This window comes from Rhincodon typus, chromosome 4 (genome assembly GCF_021869965.1).
Source record: "Rhincodon typus isolate 14 chromosome 4, sRhiTyp1.1, whole genome shotgun sequence".
NCBI classification, from domain to species: Eukaryota; Metazoa; Chordata; class Chondrichthyes; order Orectolobiformes; family Rhincodontidae; genus Rhincodon; species Rhincodon typus.
This window is the reverse complement of record NC_063335.1, coordinates 111,552,166-111,571,834: the sequence shown is the minus strand read 5'-3', so window position 1 is coordinate 111,571,834 and position 19,669 is coordinate 111,552,166.

Sequence of the window (19,669 nt, the reverse complement as noted above, 5' to 3'; positions counted from 1 at the left end):
ACGCTCGGTTCACAACAAACAACTGCACCTCCCAGTCGCGAACCATTTCAACTCCCCCTCCCATTCCTCAGACAACATGTCCATCCTGGGCCTCCTGCAGTGCCACAACGATGCCACCCGAAGGTCGCAGGAACAGCACCTCATATTCCGCTTGGGAACCCTGCAGCCCAATGGTATCAATGTGGACTTCACAAGCTTCAAAATCTCTCCTCCCCCGACCATATCCCAAAACCAGCCCAGCTTGTCCCCGCCTCCCTAACCTGTCCTTCCTCCCATCTATCCCCTTTTCCCACCTCAAGCCCCACCCCCATCTCCCACCTACCAGCCTCATCTGTCCCCTTGACATGTCCATCCTCCCTGGACTATCCCCCTTCTACCTCCCCACCCACACTCACCTTTACTGGCTCCATCCCCGCCTCTTTGACCTGTCTGTCTCCTCTCCACCTATCTTCTCCTTTATCCATCTTCTATCCGCCTCCCCCTCTCTCCCTATTTATTTCAGAATCCCCTTCCCCTCCCCCATTTCTGAAGAAGGGTCTGGACTCGAAACGTCAGCTTTCCTGCTCCTATGATGTTGCTTGGCCTGCTGTGTTCATCCAGCTCTCCGCCTTGTTATCTCAGATTCTCCAGCATCTGCAGTTCCTACTATCCCAGCCTATCCTGCCTTTCCCATACAAGTCAAGTCCTCTAGTCCCAGCAACATCTTTGTTAACTCTTTCTGTACCCTTTCTACTTTTAACAGCATCCTTTTTAAAACAGGGTGACCAGAACTTTGTACACGGTATTCCAAAAGTGGCCTCACCAATGTCTTGTTCAGAAAATGGTCACATTAAATAACATTTCATACAGAACAACAATTTGCAGGAGCCAAAATGTATTGCCCAACTCATGCTACTGAAATAGGTTCGTTAGCTGTTCATCTTACTTCTGCTTCGGTGGCTTTGCTCAAGTTTGACTTTTGACTAACAGTACTTAACAGCAGTAACTAGATGGTTTGAAAAACAAAACCCATCAGCTACTAAGCACTAAACTTCTAAGATGTCTTGAAAGCTGAGAAAAACCTTTATAGAACATAGAACATAGAACATTACAGCGCAGCACAGGCCCTTCGGCCCTCGATGTTGCGCCGACCTGTGAAACCAATCTGAAGCCCATCTCACCTACACTATTCCATTATCATCCATATGTTTATCCAATGACCATTTAAATGCCCTTAAAGTTGGCGAGTCTACTACTTTTGCAGGCAGGGCATTCCACGCCCTTACTACTCTCTGAGTAAAGAACCTACCTCTGACATCTGTCCTATATCTATCACCCCTCAATTTAAAGCTATGTCCCCTCGTGCTAGCCATCACCATCCGAGGAAAAAGGCTCCCACTGTCCACCCTATCTAATCCTCTGATCATCTTGTATGTCTCTATCAAGTCACCTCTTAACCTTCTTCTCTCCAACGAAAACAGCCTCAAGACCCTCAGCCTTTCCTCATAAGACCTTCCCTCCATACCAGGCAACATCCTGGTAAATCTCCTCTGCACCCTTTCCAATGCTTCCACATCCTTCCTATAATGCGGTGACCAGAACTGTACGCAATACTCCAAGTGCGGCCGCACCAGAGTTTTGTACAGCTGCAACATGACCTCATGGCTCCGAAACTCAATCCCTCTACTAATAAAACCTAACATACCGTACGCCTTCTTAACAACGCTATCAACCTGGGTGGCAACTTTCAGTGATCTATGCACATGGACACCGAGATCTTTCTGCTCATCCACACTACCAAGAATCTTACCATTAGCCCAGTACTCTGTATTCCTGTTACTCCTTCCAAAGTGAATCACCTCACACTTTTCCGCATTCAACTCCATTTGCCACCTCTCAGCCCAGCTCTGCAGCTTATCTATGTCCCTCTGTAACCTGCAACATCCTTCCGCACTATCCACAACTCCACCAACTTCGGTGTCATCCGCAACTTTGCTAACCCATCCTTCTACGCCCTCATCCAGGTCATTTATAAAAATGACAAACAGCAATGACTCCAAAACAGATCCTTGTGATACACCACTAGTAACTGAACTCCAGGATGAACATTTTCCATCAACCACCACCCTCTGTCTTCTTACAGCTAGCCAATTTCTGATCCAAACCGCTAAATAAGCCTCAATCCCATGCCTCCGTACTTTCTGCAATAGCCTACTATGGGGAACCTTATCAAATGCTTTACTGAAATCCATGTGCACCACATCAACCGCTTTACCCTCATCCACCTGTTTGGCCATTTTGGTCCTGAATTTTAGAGCATTTTAGCTGAGTCCCTCCATCTTGACTTCTCTCTGCTCTCCTTCACAACTGACCTATTAAATCATACTTTCAGTGACCTCTCTTTATCTTTCTTCCTCCTTTCTTCATTACTTGTCTTCTACTTTGTGTAGAATTTGAAGCTATTATTTACCACTGAAGGGCAGCACGGTGGCTCAGTGGTTAGCAATGCTGCCTCACAGCACCAGGGATCTGGGTTTGATTCCACCTTCAGGTGACTGTCTGTGTGGAGATTGCATGTTCTCGCTGTGTCTGCGTGGGTTTCTGTTGGTTTCCTCCCACAGTCCAAAGATGTGCAGTTTAGGCAGATTGACCATGCTAAATTGCCTGTAGTGTGCAGGCTATGTGGATTAGCCATGGGAAATGCAGGGTTACAGGGATAGGATAGGATAGGGGGTTGGGTTAGATATGATGCTCTTCAGAGGGTCAGTGTGAGCCTGATGGGCCAAATGGCCTGCTTCCACACTGCAGGAACTTTACAGTGTTATGGTGCAGAGAGAAGCTATTCAGTCTATCATGCCTGCACCAGCTCATTAAATGACCATCATTATGCAGCACCACTCTCCTGCTTTCTCCCCATATCCTTGCACATTATTTTTATCCAAATAATGCCCTCTTGAATGTTTCAACTGAATCTGCCTTTACCGCACTTCCAGGCAGTGTACTCTGTCCCTTAACTACTCTCTTTTCCCCGCTTCACCTTTGATTTGTTTGTGAGTCTTTTTAAATCGATGCTCCCTTGTTCGTTTTTCCTTTTCTGAGCAATTCAGCTTCTCCCTAGCTGCTGTATCGAGATTTAGAAAACCTCTATCAGTTCTGCTCTCAGCCTTCTTCTCTCCAAAGAGAACATTCCCAACTTCTTCACTGTAACTCCTCTTGCCTGAGAACGGGCATTACTCATTCATTAGGGGCAGACAATGGAACAGGGATGTTGTCACCGGGCTTAAAAATTCCAGAGACCCTGGCTAATGTGTGGGGACATGGTTCAAATCCCACCATAGCAGATAGTGAAGATTGAATCAGGGAAAACCTGCAGTTAGTCTATGTAGCCACTGTTGACTGTTAAAACCCATCTGGTTGACTAATGTCATTTAAGGAAGAAAATTTGACATCCTTTACTTGGTCTGGCCTATACGTGAACCACAGCAAAGTGGATGCTCTGAATTGCCCCGAGCAAACCACTCAGTTCAAGTGGTAATTAGGAATGGGCAATAAATGCCACAGATGCCCACATCCAACATATAAACTAAAGGGAACAGATAGGGTAGATAAAGAGAAACTATTTCTAGTTGTTGGACGCCTAGGATGGGGGGAGATTGTCATTAAATTAAGGAGCATTTCATACAAAGGAAGGAGTGGAATTTTGAAATTCTTTTCTGCAAATGACAACAGATGCAAGTGTCAATTTTAAAATTGAGATTGATAGGTTTTCATGACCCAAAGGTGTTATAGATTATGAGGCAGAGGATTTAGTTCAAAGATGAGCCGTGTTTAAATGGTGGAGACAGGTAGCTAGGCTAAATGGCTTTGTCCTGTTGCTACGTTCCTGTAGTATCTGCCAGTCATTCCCCAGTGCGGAAATCTCTTCGTTCAATGAGCACAAAAATTCACCCAGAAATTGAAATGAAAAATGACATGCAGAGCTAGTGTGTTTCTGAAGCTGTAGAGATTTATTTCCCAATCAAGAAAGTAAATAGAAGATGCATTTTCTAAATGAGTTACAAAGATACAACACAGTGTGCTCTCCACCTTCACAACTTTGGAATGCTTTTAACAATTTAAAATGTCCTTATAAATATAAGGAATGAAATTTGAGGGATTGGCATACCTAGTAGAAAGCAAGCTGTTATTGGATTTGCAATCTGAGCACTGTTTATTTCTCAAGTGTGATCTTATTAACTGTTTAATATTGAATGCTGTTCTTTACTCCATGAAAAGTGATACATTCTTTATGGCATAATATTGTGACACGTGGTAATTCCCTGTGCAACGCAGTGCCTATAGCAGTGGATGATGCTATTTGGCGAACGATGCCTCAGGCATGACAGATAATGAACATTAACAGCATAATTTTCCTCCCCAGATTCTGGCTTTTTCAGTTTCAGTAGCTACGTATAACAGGATCAGGGCAGTACACAGAAATTAAAAGAAATTGAGTTTTCCTACCAATTTAAGAAGGAATAAACTGTTTTCATTTAAAGGCAAATGTGAGTAATAGATGTCATCTACATTTGAGTTCTTATGTATATATATGTCACCTTAATATCAGAATCAGCAGAAGAGAGAGCAAGAGAGCTCAATTGAAGCTACAAAGCAAGGTGGGATTTCTAACAGCACAGAACACAAAGGAACTATCCAGAGACAAACAGAGGTTAAGTGCATGGGCAACAAGGTGGAAGATGGAGTATAATGTGGGAAAGTGTGGAATAAATTGTCCCTTCACTCCAAGTATACCTACTGAGCATGTGCAAAAGGACGTTGGTCATAATGACAAGAGATTACAAGGAATTAGAGAAATCAGGATAAACAGTTTGTGTAAAGTGACCCTTCCTCAGAACAGAGGTTATCAATTCTGAGGAAGGGTCACTCGACCTGAAACATTAACTTTGATTTCTCTCTTCGAAAGCTACCAGACCTGCTGAACATTTCCAACAATTTCTGTTTTTGTTTCTGATGAATCAGAGGCTTCCTCTGCAGCACTCCAAGCAAGATGTTTGCCCTTACCATCCTCGGTGTATAGATCAGTATATTTTACATTCAAAGTATCAGTATCCCTCTTCAGTGTCCAAGGGCCCAAATATACCTTCCAGGTGAAGCAGCACTTCACCTGCACTTCCCAGAATCTAGTCTACTGCATTCGCTGCTCACAATGTGGTCTCCTCTACATTGGGGAAACGAAGCGTAGACTGGGTGACTACTTCACAGCACACTTGCGTTCTGTTTGCAAAAATGACCCTGAGCTTCCAGTTGTCTGCCAGTTCTACACACCACCCTGTTCCCTGGCCAACATCTCTGTCTCAGGCTTGCTGCAGTGTTCCAGTGAAGCTCAGCACAAGGTGGAAGAACAACTCCCCATTTTCCACTTGGGGACCCTGCAGCCCTCCAGACTCAATATCGAGTTCAATAACTTTAGGGCCCGAACTCTCCCATGTCCTTACCCCAACCCCACATCAATGTGGTATCACATAGTTTACTATTACACACCACTCATTGTTAGCCACTACAGTCCCCATTAACAGTTATTCACCCTCCTAGCCAGATCATTATCCACTCCTTTGACTCTCCAACTGCTCTTCTCTCTCTTTGGGCTTTATCTCCACTTATCATTTACTCCTCACCCCCTCTCCCCTATCCTACCTTCTGCATATAAATTGGCATTTTCTTAGCTACTATCAGTTCTGAGGAACGGGCAGTTGACCCAAAACATTAATTCTGATTTCTCTCCATAGATGCTGCCGGACTTGTTGAGATTTTCCAGCAATTTCTATTGTTGTCTCTGATTTACAGCATCCGCAGTTCTTCCAGTTTTTATCTAGTATTAACTCACTGCCACATCTCTTCCAGGCATGCCCATCTTGAAGAAGTTCTGCTCTTCCCTCAGAAGGGATTTCCTTTCCAATCTTTCTCCTTGCCCACCGACATTAATTTCACTGCCAGCCCAGGTATTTGCTAAAACTCGTTTCCACAGCCATATCACATTCCTCAGTCACTGCCTCTGGCTCAGGCTCACCCCACGTGGATTCCAATTGAAGTTTCATCCCTCCTGCTTTGAATCCTCCCAGGATCACAGATAGTTCCGTGATGTTCAACGTTCCACAGACAGCTACTCTCACCGCATCCTGAGATCCACACTCAGTGCCATGCAGCGTCACAGGCGCACTCTCAACCTCTCTCTCCAACAGCATCGCAACACACTGGCTCAGGGCTGCACCACTCTGCAGTTCCACTTCATCCTCCGGCTCATTCGTCATGCTAACAAGAAACTTTTTCTTTTCCTTTCAGGCAACAAGGCCCACAAGATGCAACAACTTAGAGATTCCCACTGCCTTCCAGAACCTTCCTCCCCCGCCCTTCCATCTGACTCCATCCCCTCCCTCAACCTCACCTCCTACTGTGTAATGACCATCCCTCCAAACCTTCCACTCTCCGATGCTGAACATTTTGTACTCAACAAAGGTCTCAGCTTCATTCCTCTGCATCCCCACTTTAACGAATTTCAGATACAACATGACGTCGAACTCTTTTTCCATCGCCTTTGCCTCGGTGCCCGTTTCTTTTGAGAGTCCTCTCCCCATCCCACAGACCCCTTTGTCCAGCTTCAACACTGTCCCTCCACCTGGACCCCTCCCTCTGGCCTTTTCCCTGCTCTCCATTGGTCATTCAGAACTGCCGGTGTGACATTGGTCATCTAATTTCACTGCCCTTCCTTACCCATTCCAACCTATCCTCCCGGGAACTGAATGCACTGCGTGCTCTCAGATCCAACCCTGACTTTGTTATTAAGCCTGCTGTTGAGGGTGGTGCTGTTGTGGTCTGGCGGACTGACCTTTACATTGCAGAGGCTGAGCGCCAGTTCTCAGATACCTCATTCTATCTCCCCCAGACCATGACGCCACCATAACACATCAGGCCATTGTATCAACTATGGTCACAAACCTCCTTTCATCCAGTGCTCTCCTCCCAACTGCCTCCAAGCTGATAGCCCCCCAACCCCATACAGCTCGCTCCAACTCCTACCCAAGATTGAGAAACAGAACTGTCCAGGCAGACCCAATGTTTCATCCTGCTCCTGCCCCACAGAACTCTTCCCACCTTGACTCAGTCTTTTCTCCCCTGGTCCAGTCCCTGCCCATGTACATCCACAATTCCTCTGAAGCTTTATGCCAGTTTCGGAATTTCCAGTTTGCAGGCTCCAGCCGCCTCCTATTTACCACGGACGTGCAATCCCTTTACACGTCCATCCTCCATCAGGATGATCCCAGGGCTCTCCACTTCTTCCTGTTCTCAGGCACCATCACCCTCCTTCACGTGGCCAAGCCCAACCTCACCCTGAACAACATTTCTTTTAACTCCTCTCATTTTCTTCAGGTCAGAGGGGTGGCCATGGGCCCCAGTTATGCCTGTGTCTTTGTGGGGCACGTGGAGCATTCCTTGTTCCAGTCCTATTCCGGGCCCCACCCACAACTCTTTCTTCAGTATATCGATGATATCATCGGTGCTGCTACCCTCTCGCGCCCGGAATTGGAAACGTTTGTCGATTTCCCTTTCAATATCCACCCTGTTCTCACCGCCACCTATTCCATCTCTAACGCCTCCCTTCCCCTCCTCAACGTCTCTGTTTCCATTTCGGGGGATGGACAGGCCACCACCATTCATTATAAACCCATCGACTCCCACAGTTACCTTGACTATACATCCTCGCACCCTGCTTCCTGTGAAGACTCCATTTCATTCTCCCAGTTCCTCCATCTTCATCACAAACCTATGTTCCAGACTCAGTTTGTGTCAATATTTAAGAATAGTTAAGCCAGTGATTGAAGCAAAGGAAAATTTAAGGATTTCAGGGGCTTTGGATTACAAATTTAGAGACATAACTAACATGATACCACTTTCCCTGCGCTGTGCTGGTGCCAACTATGTTCTGAAAGAGAAAAACCACTGAGAAAAATGTTTCCTGGTGGATGTCTAGTCTGTTCTCTGATGCCTTCTTTACCTGCCATTTCCAGTTAATTTTTTGGGGGAAATGGGGGCTTTGTCCCATCCCATTGCAATGTTAGGGCTAACATGTCTTTGGTATTTGAAAAACAGCTCTGTTTAATAAAGAATCATAATTATTAGGAAGTATGGTCTCTACATATTCTCCATCGTTGCAAATTGTCACATGCATTTAGCCTCTCAGTCTAACTCTCGTGCTCCCTGAGTCCTAAACTATAATGGAGGATAGTCTGAGGATTCTTTATGTTAATCAGGGCATGGCATCAGAGAGGATTGGTGCATCTGCCATGATGTTCAAGTTAAAACTGGCTCCTCTAGTACTTATTTTAATCTCTGCACACCAAAATACATCTGTGCAATCAAGAAAGTCAGATTCACTGCCTGTGGTGGGCCTGTCACATGCTCCCAGGGAGTGTTCACCATGCCACTCTCTATCCCCTGCTACCAGGATACCTGTAAACTGATGTGCTCTGTGTTTAAGTGCTGTGCTGTAACTTTAGTCTCCTTCCTTGCGCTCCCAGCTGTCTATAAAACTGGCTGGTTTTGATTCTCATTGAGATGCCACCTGGAGTATCTCAGCTGTGGGTATCTGCGCATATACTTTTCCTGAGGTTGCTTGATTCTTATCACTATGTAAGGCTTTCCAATTCCTTATGCACTTTATCATTTTATTATGTAGTAAGTTATTAAACATAGCTCCCTAATGTAGTATCTGAGACCACTCTCTGTATTAGACTGGTATTTTCTCTTTTACTGAGGTTAGAATCATGATCTCTAAGGACAGATATAGTTACATTGAAGGTGGTGCAACAAATGTTTACTCAATTTTTTTTTCATTCACACACAGGATGCAGAATCACAGGCCAGGCCAGCATTTGTTACTCAGACATTACTGTAGGTCAAGTGGAGGCCAGACCAGGTAAGGATGGCTGATTTCCTTCTCTAATGGGCATTAGTGAACCAGATAGGTTTTTATGAAAATCAACAATTGTCCAGATTTTAATGAATTCAAATTTACCCCTGTGGGATTTGAACTTATGTCCCCAGAATAATCATCAGGATTTCTGGATTATTAGTCCAATGAGACTGCTATTTTGCCACTATCTCCCCATAATCAATTTTTGAAAAAAAATGTTTTATACTAGAGGAGTAAATTTTGTCTATTACTGTTTAGAAGAATTTCATTAAGACATGTTAAATTCTGAAAGAACTTGATGGGGTAGACACTATGAGGTTGTTCCTCTGAAGCTAGAACATAAGGACTCGGTCTCAGGATAAGGTGGGAAGTATATTAGGGCAGGGATGAGGAGAAAGCAGATTGTGAATCTGTGGGACAAGGACAAAAAAACGGAATGCGAAAGACTCAGTTTGGGTTAATATTTAAGAACAGTTAAGCCAGTGATTGAAGCAAAGGGAAATGTAAGGATATTGAGCTAGGATGTGTGCATGGAATTAGGATTCCCTGCTGTGTAGTGGGACAACAACAACAACACAGCATTGTGGTCCAAATCAGCTGATTCCATGTTGCAATTGTAACGGAGGTGACACACTAACAGCATCCTGCCCTTTCTTCATTGAAGAACCATCTTTTTAGCAAACTCCAATATCCAAACTGGGAATTAGGCCTCAAGTGTTTTTGGTTGAGATAAAAGGGGGGCACAGTTATGAGGGCTTCTGGGTAATGGGAAGCAAATAGTTCACCTCCAGTTGTTCCAAAGCACTGACAACGCTCAAGAAGCTTGACACCTCCGAGGACAAAACAGCCCAGCTGATCGGAAACCCAACCATCATCTTAAACATTTAGTGCATCTACCATCATCGCACAGATGCAGCAGTCTGTGTCATTGCCAAGATGAAGCAACTCGCCAAGGGTCCTTTAGCGACATCTTCTAAACCCATGGCCTATACCAGCTAGAGGCGGGATGCCATGACCTGCAAGTTTCCACCAAATTACAGATCATCCTGGCTTGGAAATATGCCGTGATTACTTTATTAATGTTGGTCAACATCCTGGAACTTCAATCCATTCGGACTGTGGATGGACCAGCTACCTAAGGAATGCAATGCTTTAAGAAGGTCCCAAATGTTGAACTAACCAGCAAAGTCCAAATCCCAATAACAAATTTAAAAATAAAGAAATAACATAATGATTAAGTCAGAAGGTATTCTTCTTAGCATGAGAGTTTAAATTTAATCATTCGACTTACAGCACTAAAGACACAAGCAGAAGTGAATGATTAATGCAGTGACTGGGACTGCAACCAACTCATAGATGACAATAAACATAAATAAGGTGTGGGCAGGATTTCTGTGATAAAACTGTTGATGTATAGGAGATGAGTAATTGATGGAACAATGTTAAAATCAATCGAAATTCACGACCCAAATATACCAATCTCACTGTAAAGCATGTGAGACAAACATTTCTTTAACCTCTTTGGTCAAAAATCCTTGACAGTTGTTTTTTTTTTGCAAATATTTACACAGAAAATAAATCTCAGGCCACAAGCTCAAAATGCTGAATCCACACTATTTTTCTCATAACTGTCTCCTGAAAATCAAGCTTTGAATACTGGCTGGTAAATGTGGCATTTGCTGAAGTTCCCATGAAAATTTCCAAAGATAACAATTCATGGATCTCTGGGCATCATCAGGTGGCACGATGCCTCAGGAATGCAAGGCAGTCTGCTTCCCTGTAAAATAGCACGGCGTCTGTATGAAAGCACTGCCACAAACCTGATTCATCTTTAATAACTGTCAAAGGCAGTCTAAAGTCACAATATTTTCAATAATCTAGACTTGTGCTGTTGAAGGAAAATGAAACACAACAGAGAAATACAGCATAGTCAAAGGGCATTCAGATGACAACGGTCTGTGCTGAGTTTAAGCTCCATGCTACCCTCTACCCTAAATTTTCATCATTTAACCTTCTACTCACTTCTCCGTCATTTACCATTATCTAGCCTCTGCTTAAATGTAGCTACACTAACCAGCTCCACACTCACTGTAGTAGCGAGTTCCACATTTTAGTCACTCTCTCGATAAAGACATTTTTCCAGAATTCCCTATTTAATTCAATGGTGACTGTCTATATTTTTATTATGGGCCCTCGTTTTTGGTCTATCTATAACTGAAAATATCCATGTCAACCCTGTCAAAATTTTTCCTAATTGGAAAGACCTTGAAAGAATTAAAAGCAATTTTAAAGACCTCAGACTTCTCCTTGCTTAAGGAAAACAGCACCCCAGCCATATCAGCTTTTATTGATCACTCAGCTCTCATAAAATCCTTGTAAATCTTTTTCATACATTCTCCAGTGTACTGTAGTTTTTTTTGGAATCTAAATTCATAGAGCCATACAGCATGGAAATGTGGTGATTATCATGTAGCTAAATTGGAACATATGTGCTTGACTTTTTAATTCTTTATAAATGTGGATGTAATTGGTAGAACCCATAAGTATTGCTGATCCCCAATTGCCCCTGAGGAGGTGGCATGGAGCTGCCTTCTTGAGCTGCTGTGGGCTCAGTATATCTGCAATGCTGTTTGGAATGGAGTTCTGAAATATTGACTCAGTAATAGTGACTGAAGGAACTGCAATATATTTCCAAGTTAGGACATTTTGTGGCTTTGAGAGGAACTTGCAGGTGGGCGTTGCTCTGAAATACCTGTTGACCTTGTTCTGCTAGGAGATAGGGGCCATGGGTTTGGATGGTCTTCCCAAAGGAACCTTGGTGAGCTGCTGCAGGACATTTCTTAGATGGTAAACACAGCTGCAACGTTAGTGAGGGGTGTGAATGTTGAAGGTACCGGATGGGGTGCTGATCAAGCAGGCTGCTTTATCTGGAATAATGTCAAGCTCCTTGGATTTGCACTCATCAGGAGGGTATTCCATCACATTCCTGACTCATGCCTTGTAGATAATGGGCAGGCTTTAGAGATTCAGGGGTTGATTTACTCACCACAGAGTTCCCAGCCTCTGACCTGTTCTTATAGCCCCAGTATTTATATGGCTGAACCACTTCAGTTTCTGGTTAGTGATTAAAACTGCAGATGCTGGAAATGAGAAACAAAAATAAAAATTGCTGGAAAAATCTTCTCCGGTCTGGCAGCATCTGTGGAGAGTTATTTCTGTCCCAGGTACTGCCAGACCTGCTGAGTTTTTCCAACAATTTCTGTTTTTTTTTTATTTTCTGATCAATGGTAACTTGCAGGAGGTTGACAAGAGGATTGCTGAAATGATAATCCTGTTGAACATTAAGGGTCGATGGAGATGAACCCTCTTGTTGGAGATGGTCATTGCCTGGCATTTGTGTGTCATGACTGTTGTTTGACACTTTTCAACCCAAGTCTGGATGTTGTTCAGGTCTGGCTGCATTTGGACACAGACTGCTTCAGTATCTGAAGAGTGGTGAATGATGCTAACATTGTGCCATCATCAGCAAACATCCCTACATCTCACCTTATGGCGGAGGGAAGGTCAATGATGAAGCCACTGAAGATTTCATCCACCAATAATAAATCTGCCTTTCATTCACCTGCTTATAAGGAGAACACAATATTTGCTCACATCACGGGAAGATAGGACTAAGAGAAAACTGAACAATTGCACAGGTTTTGAGGGAGCCTCTCAAAAGAATCTCTAACTTGAACCCAAAATCCCAGGGGCTTAGAGACAAGCTGAGTTGCAGTTTAAACTGGAATGGGTAGACTGGGGTATAGCCTGCTCATGCTGGCATTCAGCATCACCAGGATGCTTAGTTCTTAACCTTGTGAGCCTGGATGTGCCAATTTCTGAATAGCCTAACTCTACCTTTTGGTATGTATCCTTTCATTTTGGACAACGGAACCACTTTTGCCAAAGTAATTACTCACCACAGCATTAGACATCAGTGTTGGAACAGGCTGAAGAGGTAATATATAGGAAGCGTTTAGCTGAAAGAATTATGGATTATCATGGTCATTTGAAATTCCAGTAATTTGCAACACTCTTGGGGACACACTGAGTGTGAGCCCAACATTTAAAACTTGCCTGGTTTCTGAGGAGGCCTGGCTCACAATATAGACTAGAAATGGTTAAAAAGACAATGATTAAATTAAGAAAAAATACACTGTAACTTAAAAGAAAGCATATATTCACATATTGGGCTTGAGAAAATGATTTCTGTCCATCCATCTTTCTTAACAACTCCTTCAACCTACTTAACCAATTAGATCATCTCAATCTTCTGTATCCGAGCGAATACAAGTCTAGTCTAAGCACCCTGTCTTCAAAATTTTTGGATTGCTAGAATTCAACCAAAATCTCATTTGGATCAGCCATTTGATTATGCAATTCATGTACCAAGTTGGCTTACTTTCTGTCTAAACTTCACTTTCCTCTTTTCCTTTCCAACTATGCAAAAAGTTATTCTTTCAGTTAAGAGAAGGTAAGCATGAGCGGAGAGCATTGATGTGGGCTCTGATTGGTAAAGGCGATCCGATGGAGAATGCACCTGTTAATGCTGATTGACAGTTCACAGCCAGGCTTTGTTTAAATTTTAGACCAAGCCAGTTGAATCTGATTGGCCAGAGTTAAGCCCTGAGAAATGAATCACCGCATGGCTGTGAGCTATTTTCTTGAGCTGAAACATGTATGGTATGTGGCCATGTTCTTTCTGTTTGCAAAGATCAGGGCCCTGTGTATTAATTCAAATGTGCCACACTGTTAGCTTGATGGACAATCTTAAACTCATTGTGAGCATAACTCCTCACACATTCAGGATTATCTGGCAAATGTTGTCTAACATCTAATGTTGAACACTGTGTTGCAAGTTTTGCAAATGTAAGCTGGTTAGTTATGGTTAGTACCTTGCTTGTTGCAAAGGGACATGCAGTTTGACATGATCCACCAGTATTTGGGGCATACAGTCTACATACCTGGCATCACACTGGCACTGAAATTCATATGACACATTACCGTTTTTTTGTGATAGGCTTATTTGGCTTGACAACAGCATTGTGTTAGTGACACATACCATTTAGGTTGCTATTGCAAAAAAGGTAGCATGAACCATCTAGCTTCACCTGTTGCCCAAGCACATGGGGTACCAGGGTGAGCTGAGGTGAACTGGGCACTTTTCAGGACTAAGGGTGACCACTTTAGGGCATTCCATGAGTTTGCACAATCTTACCCAATGTCTTCTAAAACAGGACGCAGGTTCACCACAATGTAATTGTTTATTTGACGAGAGTATCACACAGAAAATTATTCTCTGACAACAATGATGTACAACAATAAAATATTTTATTATAGTAGCCACAGGCACTGTGGATTTGATTTAGCTCAGTTGGCTAGAGGGCTGGTTTGTGATGCATTGTGATGCCAACAATATGGGTTTAATTTCCACACCAGCTGAAATTATCATGAATGACTCTCCCCTCAACTGAGGTGCAGTGACCCCCAGGTTAAACAATTTCCAGTTTTTCTTTCTCTCAAATGAGAGAGTCAGACACTGGCAACTTTATCCTATACTTTTTGTCCCACAGGTATGTACACAGGAACATGTATCAACTCCAGACAGGAAAGTTTCATTGACCAAATCGACTGTTAAAAGTTGTTTTGTTCTCATGTACAAGCAAGAAAATCCACAAAGCCAGTTTGCTGTTATAAATAATCATCAAATAAATGAGCCAAAGAGAAGGTTCAAAGAAAGTCACAATAACCTGCTGGTGCCTTAAGGCTTGGTGAAGTTTAATGTTTACTATAGCTTACTCCAACTGTTTTATAATGATATGAAAGTTTAACACAATATTCTCAGGCTGTGCCAAATTTCTGATCTAAAGACTCCACTAAGACAAGTCAGTACACCATGAATTTTCTACAAGTGAGACCTGCTTGCAGTGATCTACTGTACCAGCCGCAGAAATTCTGCTATACAAGAGCAGGGATAAAACGCTGAGGTTGTGTAAGGCTCTGGTCAGATCACATTTGGCATACTGTGAGCAGTTTTGGACACAGTTTCTAAGGAAAGATGTGCTAGCCTTGGAGCAACTCCAAAGGAGGTTTATAAGAAAGATCCTGGGGATGAAGAGCTTGTCATATGAGGAGCAGTTGAGAACTTTGTACTCAATGGAGTTTGGAAGATTAAGGGGGATCACATTGAAACTTACAGAATACTGAGAGGCCTGGATAGAGTGGATGTGGGGAGGATGTTTCCACTAGCGGGAGAGACTAGCACTCGAAGTAACAGCCTCAGAGTGAAGGGACAACCCTTTAGAACTGAGATGAGGGGGAATTTCTTCACACAGAGGGTGATTAATCTGTGGAACTCATTACCACAGAGGGCTGTGGAGGCCAAGTCATTGAGTTTATTTATGACAGAGATAGATAGGTTCTTGATTGTGAAAGGGATCAAGGGTTACAGGGAGAAGGCAGGTAGTTGGAGGGGGTGGAGGGGCGTGATGGGACAGGGTGGGAGTTGGTGACCCTGCCCCCTGGGTTTGTGGAGAGGGGCCAGGCCTGCTGCCCTGGGTTGGGAGGCCTAGAGCATTACTGAGGCCTATGCTTTCTAATGATGGCCTGCACCCACCTAGTGGTGATGTTGGTCACAAGCCTAGCCTTTTCCACTTTCCTGTTGAGAACACACTTTCTCTCTGATTGTGTCTGTCAGAATTCTTCCTGTAATTCTGTTCAAAATGGTGGCTGACAGCCTGTTATACAAGACAAATTTTAAGACGGTTTAAATCCCAGCTAACTGTTGCATCATGCTTTCAGTAACAGATCCGTCTTTCAGTGTTAAAATGGATATAATTAGTGTTTGTCTATCTCCACCATTAGTTTGGATCATTCTGATTGTGGATTGCAGCGAGCTGGGAAGAGCTGGTCTCACATCCAGGGGAATTAATACCAGCAAGTTCCTGCTGTCAGAAAGGGTCATCGAACCCAAAACATTCACTTTGTTTTCTCTCCGTATCTGCTGCCAGACCTGTAGAGCTTCTCCAGCAGTTTCTGGTTTTGCTGGTCTCAGGAAGCTTCTGTTTCTCCTTGGAAATGTTAATTAAATTTCTAAGAGATATCTTATATTTTGCTTGTGAAATAAGTGCAGGCTAGTCCCACTATGAGCTCAGTCCACAAGGGTAGTCATCTAACCACTGGCAGCGATTTTGAAGAATTGTGTTCAGTCAAAGACAGGTAGGCTTTGTGAAGAATTTTATAATGTTAAACAGTTACGATAAAGTATTATCTCAAATAGTAAATCAAGAAATTCAAATCACTGAATATTCTTTGTTTTTAATTTACATATTCAACAAGTGAAATTATGATTATTTTTGGATAAAGATTAACATTAAACTAAAAGTAAGCAAATATCAGAAATAACATTTTTAATAGTATATTTATAATATTTAATAGTATAAAAATTTAATAGTATATATCTAATAGCATAAAAATAGTATATTTTTAAATTACTACTTTTTTTATTACATAGAAGAAAATTGACATTCCACAAAATTAAAAGTTAAATTTTGTTTTTTTCACTCATGGGGCATGGGCATCAGTGGCTGGCCAGCATTCAGTGCCCATCCCTAGTTGCCCTTGAGAAGGTGGTAGTGAGCTGCTTTCTTGAATCGTTGCAATCCATATGGTGTAGGATAACCCACAATGCTGTTAGGCAGGGGATTCCAGGATTTTGACCCAGTGACACCGAAGGAATGATGAGACATTTCCAAGTCAGGAAGGTGAATGGCTTGGAGAGGAACTTCCTGGGAATGGTGTTCCCATGTATCTGCTGCCCTTGTCCTTCTAGATGGAAGTAGCCATCAGTTTGGAAGGTACTGTCTGAGGATCTTTGGAGAATTTCTGCAGTGCATCTTGTAGATAGTACACACTGCTGCTCCAGAACATCAGTGGTGGAGGGAGTGGATGCTTGTGGACGTGGTGCCAATCAAGCGGCTGCTTTGTCCTGGATGGTGTCAAGCTCCCTGAGTGTTGTTGGGGCAGCACCCACCCAGGCAAGTGGGGGTTATTCCATCACACTCCTGACTTGTGCCTTGTAGATGGTGGACAGGCTTTGGGGAGTCAGGAGGTGAGTTGCTCGCTGCAGTATTCCCAGCGTCAGACCAGGCTTAGTAAGGATTTTAGTAGTATTGATGAATTTAAAATGAGTGCTAAAAGCCCAGTTACAATTTCCTTGACAAAGTTTAACCTTTTTGAGGACTTTTTGCAGCAAAACTAATTGTGTGAAAATTGGCAGTTTTGTCAATTCAATTGACCTTCTATCGAGTGTAATTTTCGGGAAACTCAACAGCACATCCTGCAGAGAATCACTGTTTGCAAATTCTGGATTCCTGCTTTATTCTCTGTATGTTCATCAGATTTGAGGGAGTTCACTGAAAAGCAAACACAGACCCATCACAAAATCTGGGCTTATCTGTTGAAGTAAGCATTTAAAAATAGGACTCAGCTGATCAGTCTCCCAAAGCTGTTCTGTCGTTCACAGATTCACAGAATTCTTACAGTGCAAAAATGAGGCCATTTGGCCCAATATTTCTGCACCAGAGTCATGGAGTCACAGAGGTGTACAGCACAGAAACACACCCTTTGGTCCAACTCGTCCATGCCGACCAGATATCTTAAAGTAATCAATTTCCATTTGCCAGCATTTGGCCCATATTCTTCTGCTGTAATTGTACGCCTCCACCACTTCCTCTGGCAGCTCATTCCATACACACACCACGCTCTGCGTGAAAAAGAGTTGCCTCTTAGATCCCTTTAAATCTTTCCCCTCTCACCTTAAACCTATGCAGGTGAACTGACGAAGGGGCTGCGCTCTGAAAGCTTGTGATTTCAAATAAACCCATCGGATTATAACCTGGTGTCGTGTGACTTAGAACATAGAACATAGAACAGTACAGCACAGTACAGGCCCTTCAGCCCACGATGTTGTGCCGAACATTTACCCGAAACCTAAGGTCTATCTAACCTCCACCCCTACCTTATACTATCATCCATATGCCTCTCTAATAGCCGCTTAAGTGCCCCTAATGAGGCCGACTCCACTACCCTCTCCAGCAATGCATTCCACGCCCCGACCACTCTCTGAGTAAAGAACCTACCTCTGACGTCTCTCCTATATCTACCTCCACTCACTTTAAAACTATGCCCCCTCATAATAGCTACCTCCACCCTAGGACAACATCTCTGGCTGTCTACTCGATCTATACCTCTGATCATTTTGTACACCTCTATCAAGTCACTCTCATCCTTTGTCATTTTAAAGAGAAAAGCCCTAGCTCTCTCAACCTTTCCTCGTAAGACCTTCCCTCCATCCCAGGTAACATCCTGGTAAATCTCCTCTGCACCTTTTCCAACGCTTCCGCATCTTTCCTGTAATGAGCTGACCAGAACTGGGCACAATACTCCAGATGTGGCCGAACCAGGGTTTTGTATAGCTGGAGCATAACTTCACGGCTCTTGAACTCAATCCCTCTATTAATAAAAACTAACACACCATAAGCCTTCTTAACAACTCTATAAAACTGGGTGGCAGCTTTCAGGGAACTGTGAACATGAACCCCAAGATCCCTCTGCTCCTCCACACTGCCAAGAATCTTTCTGTTAACCTTGTATTCTGCTTTCAAGTTTGTCCTTCCAAAATGAATCACCTCACACTTTTCAGGGTTAAACTCCATCTGCCACTTCTCAGCCCAGCTCTGCATCATATCAATGTCCCTTTGTAACCTAGAACAGCCCTCCGCACTGTCCACAACGTGATCCACCTTCATATCGTCCGCGAACTTGCTAATCCACCCTTCCACTCCTTCATCCAAATCATTTACAAAAATCACAAATAGAAGGGGACCCAGAACAGATCCTTGTGGTACACCACTCATAACTGAGCACCATGTTGAATATTTTCCATCCACTACCACCCTTTGTCTTCTAAGGATCAGCCAATTCTGAATCCAATCTGCCACATTTTCCCCTATCCCATGCCTCCTTACTTTCTGCATGAGCCTACCATGGGGAACCTTATCAAACACCTTACTTAAATCCATGTATACCACATCCACTGCTCTACCTTCATCCATGTGTTTGGTCACCTCTTCAAAGAATTCAATAAGGTTCATGAGGCATGATCTACCCCTCACAAATCCATGCTGACTATCACAAATCAAGCTGTTCCTATCCAACTGATCATAAATCCTATCTCTCAGAGCCCTTTCCAATAATTTGCCCACCACTGAAGTAAGACTAACTGGCCTGTAACTTCCCTTTTTTGAACAAGGGAATGACGTTTGCCACTTTCCAATCTTCCGGCACTATACCCGTGGACAGTGAGGATGAAAAGATCATCGCCAAAGGCCCTGCAATCTCTTCCTTCACTTCCCATAGAATCCTTGGATAAATCCCATCAGGCCCGGGGAACTTATCTATCTTGAAGTTCCTCAAAATTCCTACATCTAGTACATCTTCCTTGCTAACATCCACCTCCTCAAGCCTACCAGCCTGTTTCACACTGTCCTCCACTACAACTAGGCCCCTCTCAGTTGTGAATACCGAAGAAAAGTATTCATTAAGGACCTCTCCTATCTCTTTAGGCTCCGTGCAGAAATTCCCTTTACAATCCTTGATCGGCCCTACCCTTTCTCTGGTCAT